The sequence below is a fragment of the Perca flavescens genome, chromosome 3, assembly GCF_004354835.1.
Source record: "Perca flavescens isolate YP-PL-M2 chromosome 3, PFLA_1.0, whole genome shotgun sequence".
Classification (NCBI taxonomy): domain Eukaryota; kingdom Metazoa; phylum Chordata; class Actinopteri; order Perciformes; family Percidae; genus Perca; species Perca flavescens.
The window spans coordinates 5768264-5794055 of record NC_041333.1 but is presented as its reverse complement, the minus strand read 5'-3'; the positions used below and the strand labels follow the sequence as shown (position 1 = coordinate 5794055).

The 25792-nt window shown below is 39.5% G+C and overlaps 1 long non-coding RNA gene across 1 annotated transcript; it reads right to left on the bottom strand.

Annotated features, from left to right (window-relative positions):
• Positions 1 to 401: 401 nt before the first annotated feature.
• On the bottom strand, positions 402 to 1566 carry LOC114553315 (uncharacterized). The gene is made up of 3 exons (XR_003692289.1): positions 1139 to 1566; positions 727 to 1071; positions 402 to 582 (listed from the first exon to the last, which is right to left on the bottom strand). It is a non-coding gene; the product is annotated as an uncharacterized LOC114553315 (long non-coding RNA).
• Positions 1567 to 25792: the final 24226 nt, after the last annotated feature.

The window sequence follows — 25792 nt, the reverse complement described above, 5'->3', positions numbered from 1 at the left end:
TAAGAATTTTTTATTGCTTAATATAGACCAATAGTGATCAAGTTAAGCATGAGTTTTCTTTTTTGCTTAATATAGACCAATAGTGATCAAGTTAAGCAAGAGTTTTCTGGTTTATTGTAGGTGAAAAAAAGTGGTCAGATATAAAGATCGCCAGAAAGAGGTGCGTCTCGGCACTGAAGAGGAGCCAGAGTCAGACTGGGGGAGGCCCACCGGATCCAAGCCTCCAGCTGACACCAAACGAGGAGCGGGCGGCAGCCCTCATCGGAACGGTGTCTTTAGAAGGTATCACCGGTGGGGGAGATACCGACGACATTTATGGTAAACTTAAATTTGATAGACCAATAACAAAACTCACACATAAGTCCATAGTTAACTCATTTTATTTAAATTTTGCTCTATTGTTTTGCAGATGATGGCACTGCAGGCCCCAGCGCCCTCGAGGCATCTCCCCCTCAGCCCATCCAGGAGCCTGAGCCTATCCTTGCGCCCCACCCAGAGCCTGAGCAGGTGCAAGCGGGGGAAGCCGAGGCCCGTCCACCAGCCTCCCGTGCGCCACGGCAAAGGGTCCTGACGGATGAGGTCCTGGAAAGACAGACAGAAATTTGTAGACTACTGGTCGAAATTAACCATTCATTAGTGTCAATAAATACGACATTGAAGCGATTAAATGTAAACTTAAAAAAAAAAAGTAAAACCATGAAAACAAAGTCTGTTATTGTAACTTACCCTTAAAACCGGCGAACAAGGTCCTGTCTGAGCTGAACAGCTCCTAAAGCCGGTGGTGCTGCCCTCTGTTGCACTGGCACTTCTGGGTTTGGGGCCAGCGCGTCAAATGGCCATGTTGTGCAAGACGGCACATGCCAAAATGATGTTGCACACCTTCTTTGGCGAATAGAGCAACGTGCCCCCCGCGTGTGCCAGGCAGAGCTATCTACCTTTTTAGGAGCCCCACGCAGCGCTCCACAATGGCTCGTGTTCGTGCGTGCGTGGGGTTGACGTTGCGCTCCTGATGCATCACGGGGTTTGGCACAGGGGTGATCAAAAAGTCTAAAAGAGGATAACCCCTGTCACCTAAATGGGAAAAGAGAGGTTAGGAAACAAATATATTTTGCAAAATAAATTTGCTCTTAATACTCACCTAAAAGATAACCATGACCCCTCAATGCGCCCTCCTGCAGCCGTCTGCGCACGCTGCTGTGCTAATAAATGAAGGCATCGTGGGTGCCGTCTTGGAAGACGGAATCTGCTCATCAGCCATTCATCTGATTCATTCAGAAGATCTCGCCTATCCTGAAATACTCTTTCCCTTCTCAAGGGCGCATATGTGTCTTCTAAAAGCGCCAGGTCAGCCATCATTGAGAATTGGTGTACGGTGGAAATCGTTTGGATGAGCAAATGACCTATCATAATGCATTATTTTACAGCACGTGTTTTGAAACAATTAGCATTTAATTTTGTATCACGTCACATGTATTGGGGTGTATAATAGTGATGATGATGTGGAGTACTATTCATGCACATTAATAATTGCATGACAATTTGTAATATTCTTCTTCTTATTATTATTATTATTATTATGATTTTTATTATTGAGGCTTATTGTTATTTAGAAGAAGAATGTCGTTATTATGATTTGTATTATTATTGTTATTATTATTTAAAAGAAGAAGAATGTAATTTTTATTATTTTGTCAGTCTGAATTATTTTTTGGTCATTGAAAGCCTTTCATTACTGAACCCAGTCCGTGCGCAACTGCCGGGCCTAACCCTGAAACATCAGATAAAGCGGACAGGCTCGCAACTGAAGGAATACATATGCCTACAAATCAAATGCTTTGGTAAAGTCACACAAATTAAACATTGAAGTCCATGTTGCACAAAAATAAACACTGAAGTTTATAATTACTATGTTGTTTTTTTACAGTGGGTCATAATATATCATATCTTTTAGTTTGTCAGTGCGTTTTGTGGTGTTAGGAATTATTTTTCTGCGCATTTCCGCACTAACTCAAAACGTGCGTACATGTACACCACCTCCTGAGCTGGCGTAGGATTTGAGCGTGCCGTACGCCAACGTCCATATTGATAAATCTCAAAGTCACCGTGGTTTTGGGTGTACGCCAGTTGTACGCTGGAAATTTGGTGTACGCACTTTTGATAAATGAGGGCCATTGTGTATAGAGTCGGTGGGCAAGCTTATGGCTGCTGCTGCTGGGAACAGCGGTCTTCTGGAAGACTTGAGTTAAGCTTTTCTTTGAGAAAAGGAGAAAGAACGGCACAGAAATAATTCTTAAAAAAGGAAGATGTGTTCGGAGTTTACTCTATCAAAAAAAAAAGTTTGAAATGGTGAGTTCCCAGACCCAACATCTTGATGTGATTCTGGCTTGTCAGGCTAACAAAATGCACGTCTTGTATGTTTGTCCACAGTAAGCACATAATAAATAAATAAATAAAGAAAAACATGATTTCACGGGATTCAAACTTGTGCCATTGTGGGAAAACAAGTGGGAAAGGCAGCAGACCAACTCAGTGCGCAACAGGCTCTACAGTAATAAGTGATAATAAAGTATAACATTAAAATATCTCATACATCATATCTTTAAAACAGGAGGCAGTCAGATCAAGTTGTGACCACACCGTGTAGCCTTAAGCTACTAACATTAATTTAAATCATAAAGGCTATTTATGTTAGTAGCCTTAAGCTACTAACATTAAGGGCCCCATTTTAACGATCTGAAACGCAAGTATCAAACATGAAACGCAAGTAGCTTTGTGGGCGGATCTTGGACGTTGTTGCTATTATGCCGGCGGGATAAATGAGTCTTGCGCCCGACGCAATTCTAAAATGGGTTGGTCTGAAGTAGCTAGGTGTGGTTTGGGCGTAACGTGCAATAAACCAATCAGAGCGTCATCTCACATTCCCTTTTAGAGCAGGCGCGCTTGTTCCATGGCGGATTGCTATTATGACGGCGGATTTGCCTGGCGCACGCCAGCGGGAGCTGTCTGGAATGCGGCAAAGTAATAAATGCCCGTCTTGGCCGGGTGGTGATGTTGCTGCGGCCTCTCGGGCGCATCTCCACATTATGGAGAGGATTGCTGCAGCCATGGAGCGTGGTAGCCTCGTGAGACCGTCCTGAATCGCAGATCAGTCTGGCATCTTCAGGTAGAGAAAATTTGGAGCCGTTAGCCAAACGACCTGGCCAATCAGCGTTGGTTTTGAGGTGGGTTAGGTGGTGATAGACAGATGGCTTATCCAATCAGCTAACCAGTATTTTCAGACAGCGGTAGCCCTAATTCTGTTAGCTGCTCGCTAATGCTTTTTTTCTCTTGGATCCTTCTTTTGGAATATGGTCCGAGAACCTGAAATGGTGCCTTTTATTCCTAAATTCTCGTTACGCAAACGGCAAATATCCTTTACCGACATGCTGCTTGCATGCTGAGCTAACGAGCTATGCTTTGCCTGCAGTAGCAGGGGCGGACTTGTGGTTGTATTTTCATACGCTTCGTGGATCTGATTGGTTGATTTGGCCCGTCTATCACCAACATAGGTGATAGACAGATGGTTCATCCAATCAGCTAACCAGTATTTCCGCCCCTTCCCAAAAGTTCTCCAACGGAAAGTTCCCAGATGGATATGCCGAGCAAATGCGAAGCAATCCATCTGGCGGAGTCAGGTTAGAGCGTGGGCCTCCAAACACACCACTTGCTCCTGTTGTGCCCCTTCCTCCTCCCCCCCACTCCATCTCCATCCACCCGCACCACCAGGAGCGCATTGCCACTCTCAGACCAGATCCCGCTAGAGTGTCCAATCCCACCGTAGTTCAACATCACGTCTCCTTAAGTCCTCTAATATTTCCTCATTTATGTCATCAACACATCCATGATTCATGGAAATGTTGTGTAAAACACAACAAGCCACAAAGAATGCTGTGACTTTTTGCAGACTGTACTGTAAAGTGCCTCCTGATCTATCCAAACACCTGAAGCGCATTTTCAGTTAATATTTTTCCTTGTAATTATGTATGGTTTGCAAAAATGGGAACTGCTGTGTCCATCTATGTGCGTTGTGCGCACGCTACATTATGGCCAAGCATGCCCCCCTAAAATAGCATCTCAATAACGCGCCACTGACTTTAGACCAGGTTTTTCCTGGTCTGTAGCGGAATTGTTTTCTGAAACTGCAAAATAGCACCGGGGAATGTTTGCGCCTGAACAAGCCTCCTCTTTTCACTGAACCGCCCCCGGGAGCGCAAATACATTCCCTAATTTACAGACGCGTCTGTGGAGGGAAAAGTATGCTGTGTGTTGGGTGCAAAATAGGAATGATACATGCGTCGGTGTACAAAAGCAATTGCGCTGGGTGCAAGATAGGGCCCTAAGATTCATTAAATAGGCTATTTATGTTAGTAGCTTCAAGCTTGATGATATAGGCTACTTAAAATGTGAAAATATCACAAACCATTTATTTATAGGCTGGATATGAAATTGTTACACAAGATTATGGATAATCAGTTATAGAAAACATACAATATAAGGCCAGAAGTATATGCTAACCCAAACAACATACCTCTTTGTGATTATTGGCCATCTCATGTGTTTCCACAGAACTGACAATAATGTCAATTGCAGGTGCAAATTAGGTGAGCCCATCAAGCCTGCAGTTTCACGTTTGCAGTCAATTTACTCATTAGTACTATCAGTATATAGGCTTTGCAGAAGTTACAACAGTGTTGGAAGTAGGGAGAAAAGTTTGTTTAAAAAAGGAATGAATAAAAAAAAGAATGGATCCAAAACTTGTTAAAGAAATTATGGACTTTAAAGTCCATAATTTATTCCCTTTGGGTTTAACAAAACAGCAGAGATACACAATTAAGTATGGGGTGCCGTTTGTAAAGCGGCTCCCTCTGAAAATAACAGCAACATTTTGTCACATTTAGCTTCAAACAATGTTTAAAAAACTGGTATGAATTTTTAAGGGTCACTTTTTAGCACATTTAGAACAATATTTGTCAACTTAGAGATATTTTAAATAGTTAAAAAAACGTGTTCATTATTTAGGTAGTTATTATCACGATAATCCATGTCCAAGAGTCCATTTCCCTGGATGAGATGTTTTGTTATTCATAATTTGACACTATAAACACACACTGACCTCCTCGAGCTTTTATTTTGGTACTTACGATTACCGGTATTTTGAATTTGCATATTAGCTAAATATTTAGTTTCACTCGAAACATTTAGATTCAACATTTAGATTTAGATTTAACATTTAGATTTAACATTTAGATTTAGATTTAATATTTAGATTTAACATTTAGATTTAGATTTAATATTTAGATTTAACATTTAGATTTAGATTTAATATTTTAGAATTAACATTTAGATATAGATTTAGATTTAATATTTAGATTTAACATTTAGATTTAGATTTAACATTTAGATTTAGATTAAGATTTAATATTTAGATTTAACATTTAGATTTAGATTTAACATTTAGATTTAATATTTAGATTTATATTTAAATTTAACATTTAGGTGTAACATTTAATGTTTAGATTTAACTATTTAAAATATCTCTAAGTTGACAAATATTGTTCTAAATGTGCTAAAAAGTGACCCTTAAAAATTCATACCAGTTTTTTAAACATTGTTTGAAGCTAAATGTGACAAAATGTTGCTGTTATTTTCAGAGGGAGCCGCTTTACAAACGGCACCCCATAATTAAGAGCTTCAAATTTTGTACTTAAGGGTACGTTAAGGTAATTACTGTAATTGTTGGGGCTTTGGAAATTACAGTGTGGTCTGGACCTTCTATCTGTAAAGTGTCTCGAGATAACTCTGTTAAGATTTGATACTATAAATAAAATTTAATTGAAATTTAATTGAAGTTCAAATGATTTTTTCTGTTATATTTAGAATAAATTGACCTTTTTTTTTGACCAGATGGAGTTCTTTACTATATATGCCGGTTGTTACATCAGCCTCAGAAGCAGACAACATTTTTCTGTAAATGCACAGCAGCAGCCTTGGGTCACACATTGCGGGATTGAAAAAACACGCAATCATCAGCAGGTATTACTGGCCTGGAATGGAGTTTGATATCTGCAAATGGGTAAGTTAAAAGGCTCACCCAAAATGACCTCAGTTTATTTACATCAAGGCCAACTGAACAAATCAATCAAATGGATTCTATTAAAACACATGTGATCTTTTTCCCTTACTTACTGTTTCTGCTTGACCAAATGCCTATGATATACATTCATTTTAATATTATTTGGCTTTAGATTGGTCCGTGTCCTGATTGGCAGGCAAAGCGTGCCAGTCTAAAAGAAAAAAAAACAGTACAACCCAATCGAGGTGAGGTTATTTGTGCAATGAATATCCCATGCATCTAAATGTGCTTACAAGCTTCCTGTAGAGGTGTTTAATTATCCAACTCTTCACTTTTAGGTAAAAGAGCCATTTGAACTGGTGGGGATGGACCTCATGAAGCTGACCGTAACAGAGGGTGGTAATCAATACATTTGTGTAATGGTTAATTATTTCACAAAGTGAGCAGAGGCTTATCCTCTGAAGAATAAATCAGCAGAGGAGGTGACCAATTGTATTCTGGATTTTGTATACAAATTTGTTGTACCTCAGAGACTGCTTACAGACCAGAGGACAGAGTTCGAAAACAAGGTGAACAAAAATTGGAGTAAATGCTAACCTTTTTTCCAAAAACAAAAATTCAATTTAAGGTGAATGCCAGGCTCTGCAAAGCCCTTGGCATTCAATGGAGCTTCTGTTCCCTCAAAGAAATGTTTTGGTTGAGAAGCTTAATGGCACCATCCAGAGGTCTGTGCATTGTTAAATTGGCCAGTTTACACCTACACAGCATGAGTACTATGGACTAAATTAGGGACATAAAAAAAGCATGCTGTTATGTTATTCAATGCAAACATTTTCAGGTCTCTCAACAAACTGGCCAGGAATACGCCAACACAATGGGACCAGTTCCTCCAGCCAGTCACGTTCGTACAAAAAAAAAACAGCTGACCACACAGTATAGTCCATATTTTTTTACTGTTTGGAAGGAAGGCCAGATACCCATCTGAGGTGCCAGAAGAGTATGAGGTGTCCTCAGACAGAACATCCGACAGCAACAGAGGAAAGGAGGAAAAATGTTGAGCGACATGCTTGGTCTATTTAGGATAACTAATATTATGGGGAAATTTGTAGGCCTACAATTGGTTGGTCAAACAGAAACCGTGGCCAACATTGACCAATTGACCCAATTTTATAGAGCCAGAAGAGAGGATTTCTGCCAAGTTAACGGTTAGCAACTCTCCTTTGGCCTGCCCCTTTCCTTCTCAACAACCAAACACCCACTCTAACTCTGCCACAAATCTCCCCTCAAACTCCCAACCCCAAACACTTTCCATCAACTCCTCTGACCCTCTACCAGCCACAAATCAAATCAAGGTGATTGACACTTTCGAAATGACAGCCATCTGGAATGGGACATCAAAGGGGATTAGAACGGTAAGGATAATCATCAACAATAACCTGCTTTTAAAAATTGGTTTGGTACAATTATGACAGCTAAAACTAATTATCACTTGTAGCTTAATGTTACTGAGTGGGACGTGTTGATTGGGGCTGTTTGCAAGGACAGGCATTGGACCCTTGTAGTAAGTGCACTCTAACCAATGCAATTTAATTATATTTGCAACTCTGAGAATCTTGTACATTACAGTATCCTTTCTGTAAAATAACCATGTATCCAAAGGAGGGCAGATCTATTTTTGTAGATCCATTTGGAGCCACTCCCCAAAAAGTCACACCGTGTAGGAATGCAACGAGGTAAGCAAATTCAGGTTTTATTTTCATGTCTTTTGTTAATGTTTCTGATGTGCTTATTAATCCTTTACTTTAGGGCATTCATGCGGAAAAACAAACATCAAGATGGAGGTGTGACACAGTGTCACATCCCCGTCAGCAGGATTTCACATACTGTGGAGTGTTTGTGTGCAAAGTAAGATTATGTACCCAGTATGCTTTTTAAAAACCTTTTTTTATAAGGACACAAATAAAATTAACCTGTATTTTCAGGTAGCAGAGCTGCTCCTAAATGGAGCCAGCATGGACTTTGACGTTGACACGGCAGGCATCAACATCATGAGGGAAGAGATTGCCAGGAGACTGATGGCTGATTCTGGTAAGCTTCAATTAATTGTATATCAACCTCAATGAAACATTTGCCTATACATAACTCATTGGGAAATTGGAATATCTTTTTAACAGACAACCTCATGGATTGCCGAGGGATAGACAAAGCTTGGACCCAAATGCAGATAAGGAGTTTATTGAACAAAAACTTACAAATAAGAGTGTCCAGAAGTACACACAAAAAATAACCCCAAAAGACTTAAAGACCAGGAAGCAAAAAAAAAAACACAGGAGACTAGCCACAAAGACACCACACAATGCTCCCACACCAGACACCGCCAACACAGAGACTAAATACATGAGGTAACGAGGAGAAACGAGAGACAGGTAACACAAGGGCTCCAACAGGTGAAACACATCAGGACTGGGCAGAGTAATCAAAAAAGGCGGGAAACTCAAGACAGGAAGTACAACAAGACATAACTAGGGTGAAAAGACAGACTTCAAAATAAAACAGGAAACAGAACATACAAAACCTGACACTGCCACTGTTGAGGGGAAATGAACACTGGGGAAATTGACACCTTAGAGGCACCTGTGGACCATTGGGTAGGGACCTTTAAAGTTATTTTCATGGATAGTACATTATTTGTTTAGAAAAAATCTAATTTGTATATTTTCTTTCAATTGTGTTAGATTGAATGCACATCATGCACCCGATGGTTTCATTGGCTGTGTGTAGGATGTCCCAATGTGGACGAGGACTTTATGTGTCCTGCATGCACATCATGAATGTTCATGACCTGACACTTATAACACCCACCACTACAACTTCTATGCATTAGTCGGCTGGCCCTTGTTACACACTCAACGCTTAACTCACTGGTACCAACGAATTTACAAGTCCTTGCTAGCCCCACTGTACCAGGTGTCTCCTGTCTCCTTCCAGCAACATATAAACCACCTTCAATCTAAAGTTAAAGTGCTCATATTATGCTTTTTGGCTTTTTCCCTTTCCTATATTGTGTTATATATCTTTCTTGTGCATGTTATACGTTTGCAAAGTGAAAAAGCCCAAAGTCCACCCCAAAGGGACTTACCATCTCCAACAGAAAACACTGTTCACAAACTGCTCTCTTGTAGTCTAGCCTTTACTTCCATGATTAACGTGCATCACTTTGTAACACACGTTATAATGCTCGCATAGCTGCTAGCATGGCACACCCTCATACTCTGCTTCTGACAAAATCTTTAGCCCTCCAGGAATTATGGAACATTTTCCTAAAAATCTTCCCAATGTTTGCAGCTTTGATAAAACTTGATATAATCAAACATTTACCAGTGTTATTTAGTAGCTTTTGGTACATTTTGAAATATAAAATAAATTTTTGGGCTTGCTTTATATCAAATATAGTGAAAAATGGGGTGGTCAAAAATATTAGCCCCCATGTGAATTTTTGCTTTCAAAACACACCTAATTAACCAATCAGCTTTCACACCACACCTGTGCAGTCAATTGGCTTCCTAACAGCACCTGAGCATTCAATCAGCATAAAAGGACTCCAAGGAACAGGGCTCTTGAATACATTATTAAGAGGGACTAATTTTACTCACCATGCCAAAGACAAAGGAAATCAGTCTTGAGCTCAGAAAGAAGATAGTGGAGGCTAATGATAAGGGGGAAGGCTATACTGCCATTTCCAGGCATTTCAGTGTCTAGAACTGCTGTACATTGCATCATTGTCAAGTACAAGGAGACAAATTCTGTGAGAAACAAACCTGGGTGTGGTCGTAAGTGCACAATTTCAAGAACTCTGGAGAGGAAAATAGACAGATGTCATCTGCCAAGATGATTGCTGCTGGTGACCAGAGGCCTGTACTACGAAGCAAGATCAACAAGCCCTGGATCTCTTTCAGTTATCCGGCTTCACTAACCCTAACAACCGCGGTCCTGCATAAGCTGTATCACGACGCTGGTTATCAACTAGTTCAGTCAACTCAGGGTTTCCCAATCCAGCAGCGTGCGCGTTCACATAAAAGAGGCGGTATTTGCGCACCACGCAAACATCTATCAGAGCCGCATGTTACATAGCCTATAAGAAGAGCAAATTATAATTCTACATAAATATGAAGAACACAGACTCGGTTTTACAAGGAAAACGCAATACAGTCGCTGCTTCCTAAAACAGGAAGGAAAGCTGAAAAAATAGCCAACGCTGTAGCTGTTTAAATCACAACTCCAATATCACTTCCCCATCAGTCAGGACCAATATCTGACCATAATTACACTTGTGCTTTCTCTAAACTGTCGTTGCTTTAGCCCATTTCATTTGCAACCCTGGCAGTGGAAGCGATCCTGAGAGCAAATAAAAAAATATAAAAACATAATTCAAACCAATGTGCGCATTGGTGACACACGGCTCAAGAAGCCAATGTAATATGTAATTCCCTCCCATTAAAACATATATATTTCATAAAAATACCCATCAGGGGATGTTAACGGGGTTGTCAGTCTCTAAATGTTTTAACTTTTATGAGCGATGATGATGTTGAAATTTTGAGGGATAATATGCAGAAATCTGCTCATAGTCTAGCCTTAGGTCATTGCTGGGTCTTCCAACAAGACGATGACCCAAAGCATACATCGAAATTGGTCCAACAGTTCCTGAAGGATACCAAAACCAAGGTCCTGGGGCCTCATTTATAAAACTGTGCGTAGATTCTATTCTGAAAGATTTCATGCACAAAAAAAGTCAGAATTTTTGTACGCAAAAACAATACTCTGATTTATAACACTTTGCGGCGCACACTGGTACGCACTCTTCTCGTTATAAATACGGACGTGCGTTACCTTATGTGGTCGTGCACGAGCCTCAAGGTCGTCCCATATTTGTCCTAATAAGGTCCATGCTAATCAATCAATGAATATTCCAGCCTTGAAAGGAGCCCTTGATCACCAATCACAAAACGGAAAAATGGGGATAAAACCAAATTCAGTGATTGTGAGATCGATGTGCTCCTAACAGAGGTAGAACATCGAAAACAAAATCCTGTTTGGAAGCCTTAACCCTTGTGTAGTGTTCATATTCTTGTTACTCAAACTTAATAATGTAATGTAACATATTTAGGTCAATTACCAATGATGCATACATCATTTATGGTTCATATTTGCCATTTACCCCTGTGAGATCACATTTATGATCATATGATCGTTTTGGTTTTTTGTGAGAAAGGAAATTCAATTATAAAAAAGGTAAAACATAGAAACAAGATTTTGGATCATTATTGGTGCAAAACAGGTGAAAGTGCTTGAAACATATGGAGTTATATTCCTCTCTTTATTCAAGAGCGCATTCTTTCAATTTGAGAGCATTTCTCACTGATATTACGTTCAGATTTTGTAATAATTTCCCTCAAAACCTTGCTCTCACACTCAAATGGTCATGCTCGCGCTTGGATTTGCTCTGCTTGTGCTCAAACTTTGTGCTCGGTCTCAGATATGTTGTTCTGTGGACAGATTTCCTGCTCTCAGCTTTGAACCTTCTCCTCGCACACAGCCTGATTCTGCGCGCTTGCAAATCTGCTGCTCTTGGATCTCTCCTGCGCGGTTGGATTTTTCTGTGTTACAACACTCTCAAAATTCCACAACCAATAGAATGCCAGGTGTAGTGTTGACCAATGAAATGATCCCTGCCCCGTTGAGGGTGCGTTCGTTTTATGTGAGAACATCCGTTGCGGCCGGCTCCTATGTAACCATGGGTCTGTAACCCAAGTTTATTTAACCCCGCCATCCATCGCTTTATTATTAGTATATGTCAATAATGTGCACAGAATGGTCGACGGTTTTTCACCTGCACCCATCAGGAAACGGGAGAAAGCTTTGAAGTGGGACATATCAAGTTACGTAGCTACACAACTATGAGTGTGAGTAACATAAATTAAGCACATAGCATATGGCGCTAGCCATAGCTAGCCTAGTTTGATGTCTGTAAACAAATAGCTTTTCTTTATATCAGTAGTTTAGCTAGCTAGATTGAACGACCTATGACGGACAGTATGTGTGTATTTACAACTGGTATTTAATGACCCCACTTTTTCCTCGTTTGGTTAACCATGTTCCTGGGGATTTGGCTAATTTCAGAAATGTTAGAGCCAATCGTAAAACCTAAACTGTAATATAACTGAAAAACAAAAGAAACTGGATTATTTGTATCAGTTTTTACATCACTGTTGCATGTTTTTCAGATGTTCTAAATTCTTATAACATTATTTTAACAATAACATTCATATATCTATCTCTATCTATCTATCTATATATCTATCTATCTATCAAGTTGTAAGTACAATTCCTCTCCTATAATAAAACACTATTTAAAATAGCAGTTATTTATTTTTACCCTTATGAAATCAATACAAAGCAAATTGAACAGAAAAAAAACAAGTATTTTGTTTCAGTTTCCCTTCTTCCAGGTGGTGCTGAAGTACCCCTGTTGAGCTGCACCGTGTGCATGGACCAGTGTTGTACAACCACACTACTGTGTTGTTCCAGTCAGTACATTACTCCAAACGCAAAATCCCATTGGTTCCCCCTGTACTCACCTGTGTGCAGAGGGCAGGCAGTAGTGGCACAAACCAAGTACGTTGGCAAGTCTGATAATAATTTAATTGTAAAATCATGTTACATACACTTATCATTTCTTTCTTGCTTAAATTCACAGTGTGCACAACAAGGCCCAGGAGAGACAATTACTGTGATGTCCACAAACCCACAGCAGAGAAGAGAAGGTAAGGTAAGATAGTAATGATGTTAAAGAAAGCTATGTACACCTAATATCTTATGTGTTGATGTCTATGAATTTGTCTTAAATAGGAGCACACTATACAAAGACAACAGTGGAGAGTTGCTGGATCTGTATGTCCTCAAAGTGCCAGAGATTTACAAGGACTTCACCCGTTTCTGCACCATCACCTCCATAATCCAAGTGATAAAAGAGAGAACAAACTATTGTGTTCTCTGCTTACATGAATAGGTGCCTGTAATGTCTGCACACATAAACAATCAATTAATAAATGTTAAGTATCACTGATATTTCTTAAATTATTGTGGTTTTTCAGAGCAATAAGATTATTAAAGCCATGTTCATACTTGCAATAAATTAAAACCTTTATCAAGGCAAATAGGTTTTTCATTTTCTGTAATCTAAATCTAAAAACAGTATAATTAAATGTACCAGAATGGACACTTGCAGGTTGTTAAACAGCTTTAATTTACCTTGTCAAAACAATAAGTAATTCATAACCAACTGCACAATATTTGACATATAACCTAAAAAGCAGTACACTTTGCCTGTAGGATTTACTGTAGCAGGAACATTGATATTTGCAAACTGATGACCCAGGTACAGGTGAGTTTGTGAGCAGGGTTATAATATGAACTAAAATAAAGATAAGATAAGCCTAGTGTTCACAAGAGGGATAATTCCGGTATTGCAACACAAGTTATAGAATAATTGAATTAAATAGGTATATACAACTAGTAGAAAATAAATTAACTAAACAAGAGCAATTAAGGCAAAGTTGTGAGGTAGTAGCAAGCTAAAGTGATGTATAATCAATAGCAGTGAGTCACATCAACAGTGTACACCAGAATAATCAACCCAGTCTCAAGTCAGTTCGTGATGGCATTACGAAATTAAATCTATTAGAACGTGATACCATTACGTTATTGTGAAGATTTATGTGTTGGGGTCACGTTTTTTATATGTATTTCAATAAGAAGCATCTTACGTAATCACAGCACAAAACTTTCTGCCACTCGGCTGCAGCAGAGAAGCTGGATACAGCTTTGATATTATTGGTATTTTTAGCCCAATATCCGCTGTTTTAATCAACATTTATTCACCAGATCTTATCACGGTTTATATGTATTTCTTTTAATGTTATTATTTCGGTCTATTTCGGCCAGGGAAGCTGGATTGCTTTGTTGTTTATTGATATTTTTAAAACTATAACGCTACATTTTTCAACATGTATTTAGCTGTTATCATGGTATGCATTTCTTTATTTTAATAATATTATTTTGGTCTTATTACCGGTGAAATATTACAGTAAATAAGACAGAACAGTAAGCTACGATATGAGCCGAGCTGGGCGCATTCAAAGCCGATGTCCCACGATGCAATGCGAGCATTCATTCACAGAATCAGATGGCGATCAGCTTGTCTTTAATGGCAGTATCGCTTCAATGTACGTAAGGGATAATGTAGAGCTTTGTTATATAGCGAATACAACAACTGGGTGATCAGGACCCCAACGCCAATCTTCTTCTAGCGGATTTATTGATAGCTCTCCTCCGGAGGGAACAGAAATGCCTCCATGACAACACTTAGCAACAGTCTGTTATCAAGAAAATAACAGACCGCATTGTAGCATTAGAATATAAGCAAGCCATGTAATAAATATATATAATCAGTGGTTTTGTCACCAGCAACAACCAAGGGGGTAAGCTTCGCTTCAGAATGCATACCTCCAATGGCGCCATTTTGTTGCTACAAAGGTATCACCTCTTGTTAGCATTACACTGACCGCCATTTTTTTTTTACGTCACTTGACTGCGAATAACTTTACATCTGAAGCGTTTAAAGACTCTATTTGTCCATTGTTTATTTCTAAAGAAACACGACAATGTATAAAAGGCTCCATTACCTTGTACCTCACGTTATGGCTCCGTAGCAGACGTTTTTGTAAAAATAAGCTAACGATTGTGTCATAACCAAGTGACTTACTGTCGCACAGTAGAGGAATTACCGTATAGTACAGGAGAAGCTCGCAGGCAGTTTCGACTTACATTAGATGTTTAGGTTCAATTACTAATGTTAACTAGCATGTTAGTTAGCAATAATTAGCCTGTGCTTATGTTATCTCCTTACATATACCTACGCTCTCTGTCTCTGTAAGATTGGAAATGATTGAGATTTCTCTTGGCACATCTACCAGAAGACTTACAACTTTCAGCAACGTTGCTCACGTCACATTTACGTTGTCTCTGTCAGTTGGAGGCTGCGCAGTAAAGCAAGAGATCACCGGAAAAGTGCTTCTAATAGCCTTCACTGGTCTCCGTCCAGAGCAACGGGGTCTATTGGTCCATTTTATATATGTCAATGGCAACAACACGTTGCTCAGTTTTGTTCCAGTAATTTATGTATCGTAGTAATGTTTAAAAAAAATCAGCTGAAGACTCCGGAAGTGACGTCGTAATTACCGCTCGGCGGATAGAAAAGATACAAATCCATAATATTCGTAATATTGATGTTTTTGTCTAACATTGTATTTGAGGAGTTAAACAATAAAGATAGCATCAATAATAAAATACAGTTTCATGTATTTGTCTCATGTACAAATGTGTGTTCTCGGCCAGCCGGCGGGCGGCATCAATCTGAAACGGAATGAAGCCCACTCACGGCAGACAGCAGAAAGAGGAGCCAAACATGTCCTCCCACCCACCCCGGAAGAACTACAAGTGCTCAAGCTTTGTAACAGATTCTGGGCCGCATCTATAGTGGGAGTTGTAGTTTTTAAATATATTGGTATATTTCTCATAAGTAGAAGTTGGTAGTGTAGAATTTTGGATACGCCCTGGGTTTTTTTGGGATGGGGAACACACTGGTGTCATCAGATTTTAAAAATAGAATCGTTAAATAGGTGAAAATAGCTTATTACCATATTTGACAGTGCTTACAGTGGAAAAATGGCTGGTCTTATGTGTGTAGCACCTTCTGTTGCTTACTGACAAGCCTTCAAACATGGACTGGGTTTAAGGTTCAGAGGTCAATATTTCAAAGCAGGAGTAGCCTAATGTATGCTCTCCAGACTGACATATGTTACTCTCCAGGTTGAGACCTTTCCAACGATGTGTTTGCTATAGTCCTACGACAAGGTTTTCATTTTCACATATCATAGGGACAATTTTGCAAGCTATAGCCTACTTTATTGTCCCCAGAGGGATATTTGCCTTGACTTCAAATGCTTCACAAATAACACTTGACATATTGTTTTATCATACAGATGACATACTTACGATAAAAAAAATAAACAAAGTGATATGTAGATGTCAGATTGAAGCACATCACACAGCCACAATCTATTGCTCATCTTTCACAAACAGTGAGCAACACACAACCCTATATGCATCATATCATGAAGCTATTCCCTGCAGCCTCAAGCAACATTATTTAAAGTTTTAATTGAGGTAGGTCCAAATTAGGGCTATAGTTTAGAATTATTTAGTTTACATTAGGGTACCCATTTCTTCTGCCAGAGGATAACAGCTACTTGGCATCGAGAATAAAGATTGATCAGACCATATTATCTGTTCTCCTCTGAATTGTAGCTTTAAATGAGATGTTTTTTAGATATTGCTGACATATTAAAATGCTCTGTATTGTATAACATAAACCTCTCACTGTGAGTGTCTGCTCTAAATGATAAGACACACTTTCAACACGGGCCTTCCAGCCAAAGGTGTTGTATATATACACACCAAGGTGCCTATAGGAACAGAGCCGATTTATTGGTTCATCATTTATGACGTCTGATACCCTCTGTCCCATGTCACGAGCAACTATAATCTGTCCCAGCCACGCTCGCGTCTAAAGTCAAGAGGAGACAGAGCCTTCGCTGTTGTTGGTCCTAGGCTGTGGAATAGCCTCCCCGTCTCCTTGAGATCGCTGTCCTCTTTATATGAGTTTAAACTCAAACTAAAGTTTTATCTCTTGGAGCATGCATTTCTCTAAATTCTTATTTTTATTTATGTTTTCTGCTGTCTGAAAGATGTTTTATTCTATTATCTTTCCTGACTCTTGTTATGTGAAGCACAGTGGTCAACTTCTGTTGTGTTTACTTGTGCTATACAAATAAATGAAATGAATGAATGAAACTCCTCATTTTGTGAAATGGTTGAATGAGATTGTTGGTATGGCACCACATTCTGGTCTCTATTTTAGCAGAATATGCAAAAGTACTTGTGTCTGTGTGCAGTAGGTTGAGGTAGAAGTGTGCCAAAAATGCCAAAACACTAGTTTGTGTACACATACCCATACAAAGCTATACATCTCGGTCAACAAAAACCTCAGCAAAAATCTGCTTAAAATGCTTCCTAAAACTAGCCCCTTCTTAATTTTGAAAAGGTAGTCTCAGTAAAGGCTACAAAGGTTATACCTACAATCTGTAACCATGCTGGTTGATATGAGGATCATCTTCTGAATAATAATTAATATGATAGGCCTACCATAAATTATTTAAAAAAGTCAGTTATTTAAAACAACTAATAATGCAGTGTGATGTTAAATCAAATTAAGTCCCACACATAAATATCCTCATGTTTTTTTTTTCCCCTTTAGTCTTTGCTATTAACATTCATCAACTGCAAAATTAGAAAATTGCGTTTTTAAATAACTATGCATGGAAAATAAAATGAAAAATGCTTCTCTTTGTAAGTAGTTTATTTTAGTTTTTCACAACAGTAGCCTACAAGTCAAAACAAATGCCCATTAGTCAAACAAGCCATTAGGCTGTAGTTGTTAACACTTGTTAACAACTGTATTTTGTTTATAGGCTATAATCCTAGTATTTTTCTGCGACAAGGCAAATCAAAGTGCTTAGCATAAAACGCAATTTTTTCATTATTGGTATTTTTATTGTATAAATTCTCACATACAACGTGCAGCAATTTGTTTAATTTTTTTACGTGCAGCAATCTTTTCTATGCACTGAGTGGTAATTACTATGTCACTTCCGGAGTCTTCAGCTGATGTCAGTAAGCAACAGAAGGTGCTACACACATAAGACCAGCTGTTATAGAAAGCTCTGGACCTCAGCTATCATGTAGATATGGTCTCCAAAGTTTATCCACTGTAAGCACTGTCAAATATGGTAATAAGCTATTTTCACCTATTTAACGATTCTAATTTTAAAATCTGATGACACCAGTGTGTTCCCAATCCCAAAAAACCCCAGGGTGTATCCATAATTCTACATTACCAACTTCTACTTATGAGAAATATACCAATATATTTAAAAACTACAACTCCCACTATAGACGCGGCCCAGAATCTGTTACAAAGCTTGAGCACTTGTAGTTCTTCCGGGGTGGGTGGGAGGACATGTTTGGCTCCTCTTTCTGCTGTCTGCCGTGAGTGGGCTTCATTCCATTTCAGATTGTGCCGGCCGGCCGGCCGGCCGAGAACACACATTTGTACATGAGACAAATACATGAAACTGTATTTTATTATTGATGCTACCTTTATTGTTTAACTCCTCAAATACAATGTTAGACAAAAACATCAATATTACGAATATTATGGATTTGTATCTTTTCTATCCGCCGAGCGGTAATTACGACGTCACTTCCGGAGTCTTCAGCTGATTTTTGATCTGTAAGATTGGGAATGATTGAGATTTCTCTTGGCACAGCTACCAGAAGACTTACAACTTTCAGACACGTTGCTCACGTCACATTCTCTCAATTGGAGGCTGCGCAGTAAAGCTGGCCATCACCGGAAAAGTGCTTCTAATAGCCTTCACTGGTCTCCGTCCAGAGCAACGGGGTCTATTGGTCCATTATATACTGTCTATGGTCCTGATCACCCCGTCGTTGTTGTATTCGCTATAACAAAGCTCTACATTATCCCTTACGTACATTGAAGCGATACTGCCATTAAAGACAAGCTGATCGCCGTCTGATTCTGTGAATGAATGCCCGCATTGCATCGTGGGACATCGGCTTTGAATGCGCCCAGCTCGGCTCATATCGTAGCTTACTGTTCTGTCTTATTTATTGTAATATTTCACCGGTAATAAGACCGAAATAATATTATTAAAATAAAGAAATGCATACCATGATAACAGCTAAATACATGTTGAAAGATGTAGCGTTATAGTTTTAAAAATATCAATAAACAACAATGCAATCCAGCTTCCCTGGACGAAATAGACCGAAATAATGACATTAAAAGAAATACATATAAACCGTGATAAGATCTGGTGAATAAATGTTGATTAAAACAGTGGTTATTGGGCTAAAAATACCAATAATATCAAAGCTGTATCCAGCTTCTCTGCTGCAGCCGAGTGGCAGAAAGTTTCGTGCTGTGATTACGTAAGATGCTTCTCATTGAAATACGGGACCCCAACACGTAAATCTTCACAATAACGTAATGGTATCACGTTCTAATAGATTTAATTTCGTAATGCCATCACGGACTGACGTGAGACTGGGTTGGAATAATATATACTGTGATTAAGTAATGATACTTAGTGTTGTCTGTAGACTACTAATATAACAAAACAGAAAAATAATATAGTGTACGATGCAGTATGGAGAACAACCGAGTCCACTATGACCCCAAGAGACTTTAATTGCAGCTGTTGATGATGTTGCAGATGGTTGTAGTCTGTAGCCAGTCATACAGTAGGTAGATCTGGAGCAGCAGGGTGACTTCTAGCTTTCATGGGCTGGTGATAAGACTCTGCTGCTATGATGCAGCATTGGTCAAGCCCTTCATTCTCAACTGGAAGAAAAGAAAACAAAATGCTTGTTTTTTCTGTTCATTTTGCTTTGTATTCATTAAAAAAACTGCTATTTAAGGAGCAAATTATTCTAGATCTGTTTTTATTGTAGTGATAACATTGTACTTAAAGGGGTGATAGAATGATTATATAGGGTATTTTACACTGTTCCTTAAGGTCTCCTAATGGGGTATTGGTTGGGCTGAAAAATGCCCCGAATGCTATTTTATTAGGCCCTTAACTGCCCTGTGAATATGGCTCTATTTGGAACAAGAATGTTTCTTCCAAATATGGTATGCTCATGAATATTCAGAATGAGCTACGTGCTGAATGGTTTGAGCAAACTACTTAGAAACACATGGGAGACTCGACAGCAGGTCTCACTGCAAAGTTATACATTGTTTGTCGGGCTATTACGTTATTAAATTCACTTCTGAGACTTTTTTAAGCGAGAAATCAACTATATAAAGCTCAAATATGGGACGTTTTACGAAAATTGATAGCTTATTGCAAATTTGGTAAGATTGTTTGTCGGAGTTCAGCTGCCGGTGCTGCCTGTGTTGCTGCCTCACTGCCCGGCCTGCCTTCCTCCACATACCCTGGCCTGCAGCTCCCCTCTTCCTGCTAGCTAAATGGCCCGTGTGTGAGAGCGATAGCGCGGTCAGCGAGCTTGTTACACCAGCAATCTCTTACCACAGTTCCAGTTACTCTAGGCTGGCTGTCAGCTGCCGGCATAACTAGAGTAGCTATATTTACAGTTTGAATTTTGTCACGCCACTTATACAACATATCTCTAAAGGTCTTAAAACTAACAACGGTTTCCTATTTCAAGTTAATGAATTTTTGTGAAGATTAGGGGTTTCGTTATCTATGACTGTCCCTTCATGCTAGCTATGTGTAGCTACAAAACACGAATAGTTAGCTTCATTTTCGGCATAAATAAAGTATATTTACAGTTTGAATTTCATCACGCCACTTATACAACATCTCCCTAAATGTCTTATAAAGCTAACAACGGTGTCCGATTTCAAGTTAATGACTTTTTGTGAACAGTGGGGGTTTCGTTAGCTAGCTATGACTGTCCCTTCAATCCTAGCTATGTGTAGCTAGCTACAAATCACGGATAGTTAGCTTCATTTTCAGCGTAATTTGTTTATATTTACAGTTTGAATTTCGTCACGCCACTTATACAACATCTCCCTAAATGTCTTATAAAGCTAACAACTGTGTCCGATTTCAAGTTAATGAATTTTTGTGAACAGTGGGGGTTTCGTTAGCTATGACTGTCCCTTCAATCCTAGCTATGTGTAGCTAGCAACTTAATGAACGATTTCAAGTTAATGAATATTTGTGAATTTCAGAGGAATTCTAAGAGGAGCTAGCTCTCATTGATAGAGCTACATCCAGCCGCAGGCCCTATCAATGAGACTCAGGGACAAGCGGCGTTTATTTCCCCAATCGTTTGTTTAAATAACTCAACACATTATAATTACACACATTAAAAGATTAAGTGGAACCTGTGGTAACAGATTGCTGGCGTAACAAGCTCGCTGACCGTGCTCTCACTCACACACACCGGGCATTTAGCTAGCAGGAAGAGGGGAGCTGCAGGCCCTGGAGCTCTGTCAGAGCACCGATTTTAGTAGTCCATTATCCAAAAAACGGTGACTTTACGCGGGTATGGAGTGCTGTGGGCTGCCAGTCGTGACGGAGCTCCAAGTACCTCATAGAAGGCCGGGGTCTGTGAAGGAAGGCAGGTCGGGCGGCTGAATTCCGACACACAGTCGGACAAAATTTGCAATTAGCCATCCATTTTCGTAAAACGGCCCATATTTGAGCCTTACATAGTTGATTTCTCAAATAAAAAAGTTTCAGAAGTGAAGTTTGTAATGGAATTGCAGAGATCTGCACGACCTAGATTCGGAAGACTACCTGATCTCAGGTCAGTTTAGTAACCTATGTAAATGTTGGGGCGTGACCGTTCTCTTAATACACCCATGGGCTGACAAAGGTTCCGGTTTTTGGGAGGTTGACGTCAACTTCCAGCTTTGTTGGGATTTGCCTGTTTTCAGCAGCAGTTTCAAAATATGAGATTTTCATAGTAAAGGGGTGTCAGTGGGACTTTGAGCTTCTATGTATGTCCTATTTACCCACCGAACTGTCGTTATTCAACTATGACAGGGTAAAATCGGTTTTGCATTCTATCACCCCTTTAACATTACAACGTTTTATACAGACTGATGTGAATCCATCATTTTCAAACTAATGTTATATGAAGAAATGAAGAGTAAATTCTGATGAACAACACACAACAGTGATGCAAAAACGAACACAAACAATCCAGTTTCTGGTGTTCTTTCAGTTATATTACAGTTTAGGTTTTACTATTGGCTCTAACATTAAATTAGCAAAATCCCCAGGAACATGGTTAACCAAACGAGGACAAATTACAAAGTGGGGTCATTAAATACCAGTTGTAAATACACACATACTGTCCGTCATACAGTATGTCGTTCAATCTATCTAGCTAGCTAAACTACCAATATAAAGAAAAGCTATTTGTTTACGGACATCAAGCTAGGCTAGCTATGGCTAGCGCCATATGCTATGTGCTTAATTTATGTTACTCACCCTCATAGTTGTGTAGCTACGTAACTTGATATGTCCCACTTCAAAGCTTTCTCCCGTTTCCTGATGGGTGCAGGTGAAAGACCGTCGACCATTCTGTGCACATTATTGACATATACTAATAATAAAGCGATGGACGGCGTTGTTAAATAAACTTGGGTTACAGACCCATGGTTACATAGGAGCCGGCTGCAACGGATGTTCTCACATAAAACGAACGCACCCTCAACAGGGCAGGGATCATTTAATTGGTCAACACTACACCTGGCATTCTATTGGTTGTGGAATTTTGAGAGTGTTGTAACACAGAAAAATCCAAGCGCGCAGGAGAGATCTGAGAGCAGCAGATTTGCAAGCGCGCAGAATCAGGCTGAGTGCGAGGAGAAGGTTCAAAGCTGAGAGCAGGAAATCTGTCCACAGAACAACATATCTGAATCCGAGCACAAAGTTTGAGCACAAGCAGAGCAAATCCAAGCGCGAGCATGACCATTTGAGTGTGAGAGCAAGGTTTTGAGGGAAATTTTTACAAAATCTGAACGTAATATCAGTGAGAAATGCTCTCAAATTGAAAGAATGCGCTCTTGAATAAAGATAGGAATATAACTCCATAGAAACGTTACAATTTGGTAACTTGTATCGGTAACTGTGTGGGAATAGCAGGTGCAGAAAGACAACATTCCCACACACAGACACACACACAGACAGATACACATCAAACAAACACATCAAACAAACAACGCATTTCACGGGGCGAGGCATAGGAGAGCAGCGCTGCACGATGTGGGAGGAGGATCCCCTGCCTCTCCCCGTTGCTGGCAGCCCCTCGCCGGGCGCTGCGACCGGCTCTGGGTCGGTTTAGCAAGAATGGGATTGTTGGGTTCAGGAAAACAAAAAGTGGGTTAGGTTCGGAAAACGGGCATACCATCGGAGTTCACTAAAACGCAGTCTATAAAACCTTGGGAGCATTACGCACGATCACGCGTGTGGTCAAAAGGTTGCGGAAAACTGAACATTTTTACGCATGGAAATTTTTTATAAATCCCGACTTTTGCGAGGAATGTTGCGACGACAAATTTCACCCAGCTTCACTTCTTTTTTTGCGTAACAGGTTTTATAAATGAGGCCCCTGGAGTGGCCCGCACAGAGCCCAGACCTCAATCCTATTGAGAATCTGTGCTCAAAGTGAATCTCCATGCTCGGAAACCATGCAATTTAGACCAGCTGGAGCAATTTGCAAGGGAAGAATGGGCCAAAATCCGTCAGGGGACCTGTGCCAACCTAGTAAAGAACTACTCTGAGAGGTTGTTGTCAGTTGTGGCTCAGAAAGGGTACACACCCTCATACTCTGCTTCTGACAAGCTAGCAGTACTTACTGCGCATGTGCGACTCCCAACAAAGATGGTACAGAAGTGCAATGCCTCACTCTGTAGCTAAAACAGAGAGAGAGATCAACACACAGGGTGAAAACAAGAGCTGCAGCAATGTGCAATACAACAAAAATATGGTGTTTATTGAAAATTAAACCATGTAAACCTATTCTGGTACAACCTTTAAATACAATTTATGAACCTGAAAATGAGTTCTTAATATGAGCACTTTAAGTCTAGGATCGGTTCCCTATTCCACAACAGGGCCTCCTTCACTCATGCTGCCAAACTCGCCTTGGTGAAAATGACAATTTTACCAATTCTCGATTTCAGTGATGTCATTTACCGAACTGCCTTGTACTCTGCACAATAACGATAAAGTTGAATTTAATCTAATCATTTATGCTCTGTTTTGCACACCCTTATTCCATTAGCTCTGCCATGCCCCTTTGCACAGTTGCACATATGCACATCCTCACCTGCATCGCTTTCATATCTGTTTACGCTTTTTTGCACTATTAATCTGCCCTGGCATATCCAACTGTTCTCCCCACCTTTGTTGTCATACAATTTTTGTACATCTACTGTTCTACCTATCTAGACGACATTTTACACTGTATACTGACTTCACTACATTTCAGCATTTATATACACTGTCTATTCATATATCATATATATTGCGTTATAACTAATCTACATCACTAGACCACTACTTTTTACTAAACGCTTTACTAAATCTCAGCAGTGATATAGACTGTCTAGTCATATTGTGTTATTACCTTATCGCATATCCATCGACTTACACCTCACTTTGCGCCGGCTTTGTAATTCAATTTTATTTATAGTATCAAATCATGAGAGATGAGACACAAATCAAGAGTTATCTCGAGACACTTTACAGATAGAGTAGGTCTAGACCACACTCTATAATTTACAAAGCCCCAACAATTCTAATAATTCCCCCAAGAGCAAGCAGTGCGACTACTTAATGCCTACTTAATCTGTACTTTATAGCCTATTGTATTCTTGTATTGTATTGAATGTGAAACTGTATATTGTCCTGCACGCTTATGCTTTTCTTGGCAGGGTCACCATTGCAAATGACAACCTGTTCTCAACGGCCTACCTGGTTAAATAAAGGTTAAAAAAGAAAAAAAAATCCTTCAACTTCATAAATAACATCACCCAAAAGGACATTAAAAGCTTCAAACAAAAGGTTCAGCAGAGGATGTAGACCTACTTCCCTGACTGTAATTCAAGCCAGGTTTTTTATTTATTTGGGATTTTGGCGTGTTCTAACTAGGCCTATATTTAACTTGACTGTTTAACATCCTTACTATTCTTGTCAAGTGGCCCTCCACTGCTCAATTCTATGCATTTTTGCCTTGAATTATTTTATTTATTGTGAAGCTGATGTGGGATCTTTTAACTTTAGCCAAGTATTACTATATCAACATTTAATTATTTTGCAGTGATATTATGGTTTCATTTATCTAGTTTTAAATGGCTGTTATTTGTGTTGGAAACCAGTAAAATACACAACTTGATCTGACTGCCTCCTGTTTTAAAGATATGACGTATGAGATATTTTAATGCTATACTTACCAAAATTTACTGTAGAGCCTGTTGCACACTGAGTTGGTTTGCTGCCTTTCCCATTTGTTTTCCCAATATGGCACGACTTCGAATCCTGTGAAATCATTGTTTGTTTCTTTTTTTTATTAATTAATTTATTTGGTTTATCAGAGATGGACATTTGAGTTTCAAGTTTATTTCAATGTGCTTACCGTGGACAAACATACAAGATGTGCATTTTGAGGGAATCAAACAAAACTAGAACTGCAAGTAGTTATGATGGGGCCCAAGCCACCGATGCCAGTCGCCCCTGACGCCCTGGGGAGCTTGCGAAAGCGGAACCCAAAGCCTGGCGGTGGAGAGGCAAACGTCAGTAAATATCGAGAGGTGTGAGCCGCGACGTCTGCGGTACGTCGCCATTGCAAATGTAGTGGTTAACAGTTCATCTCCATGCATATACATATAGCTTTAACAATTCTCTACAATAAACAAACTTCTTAACCCCC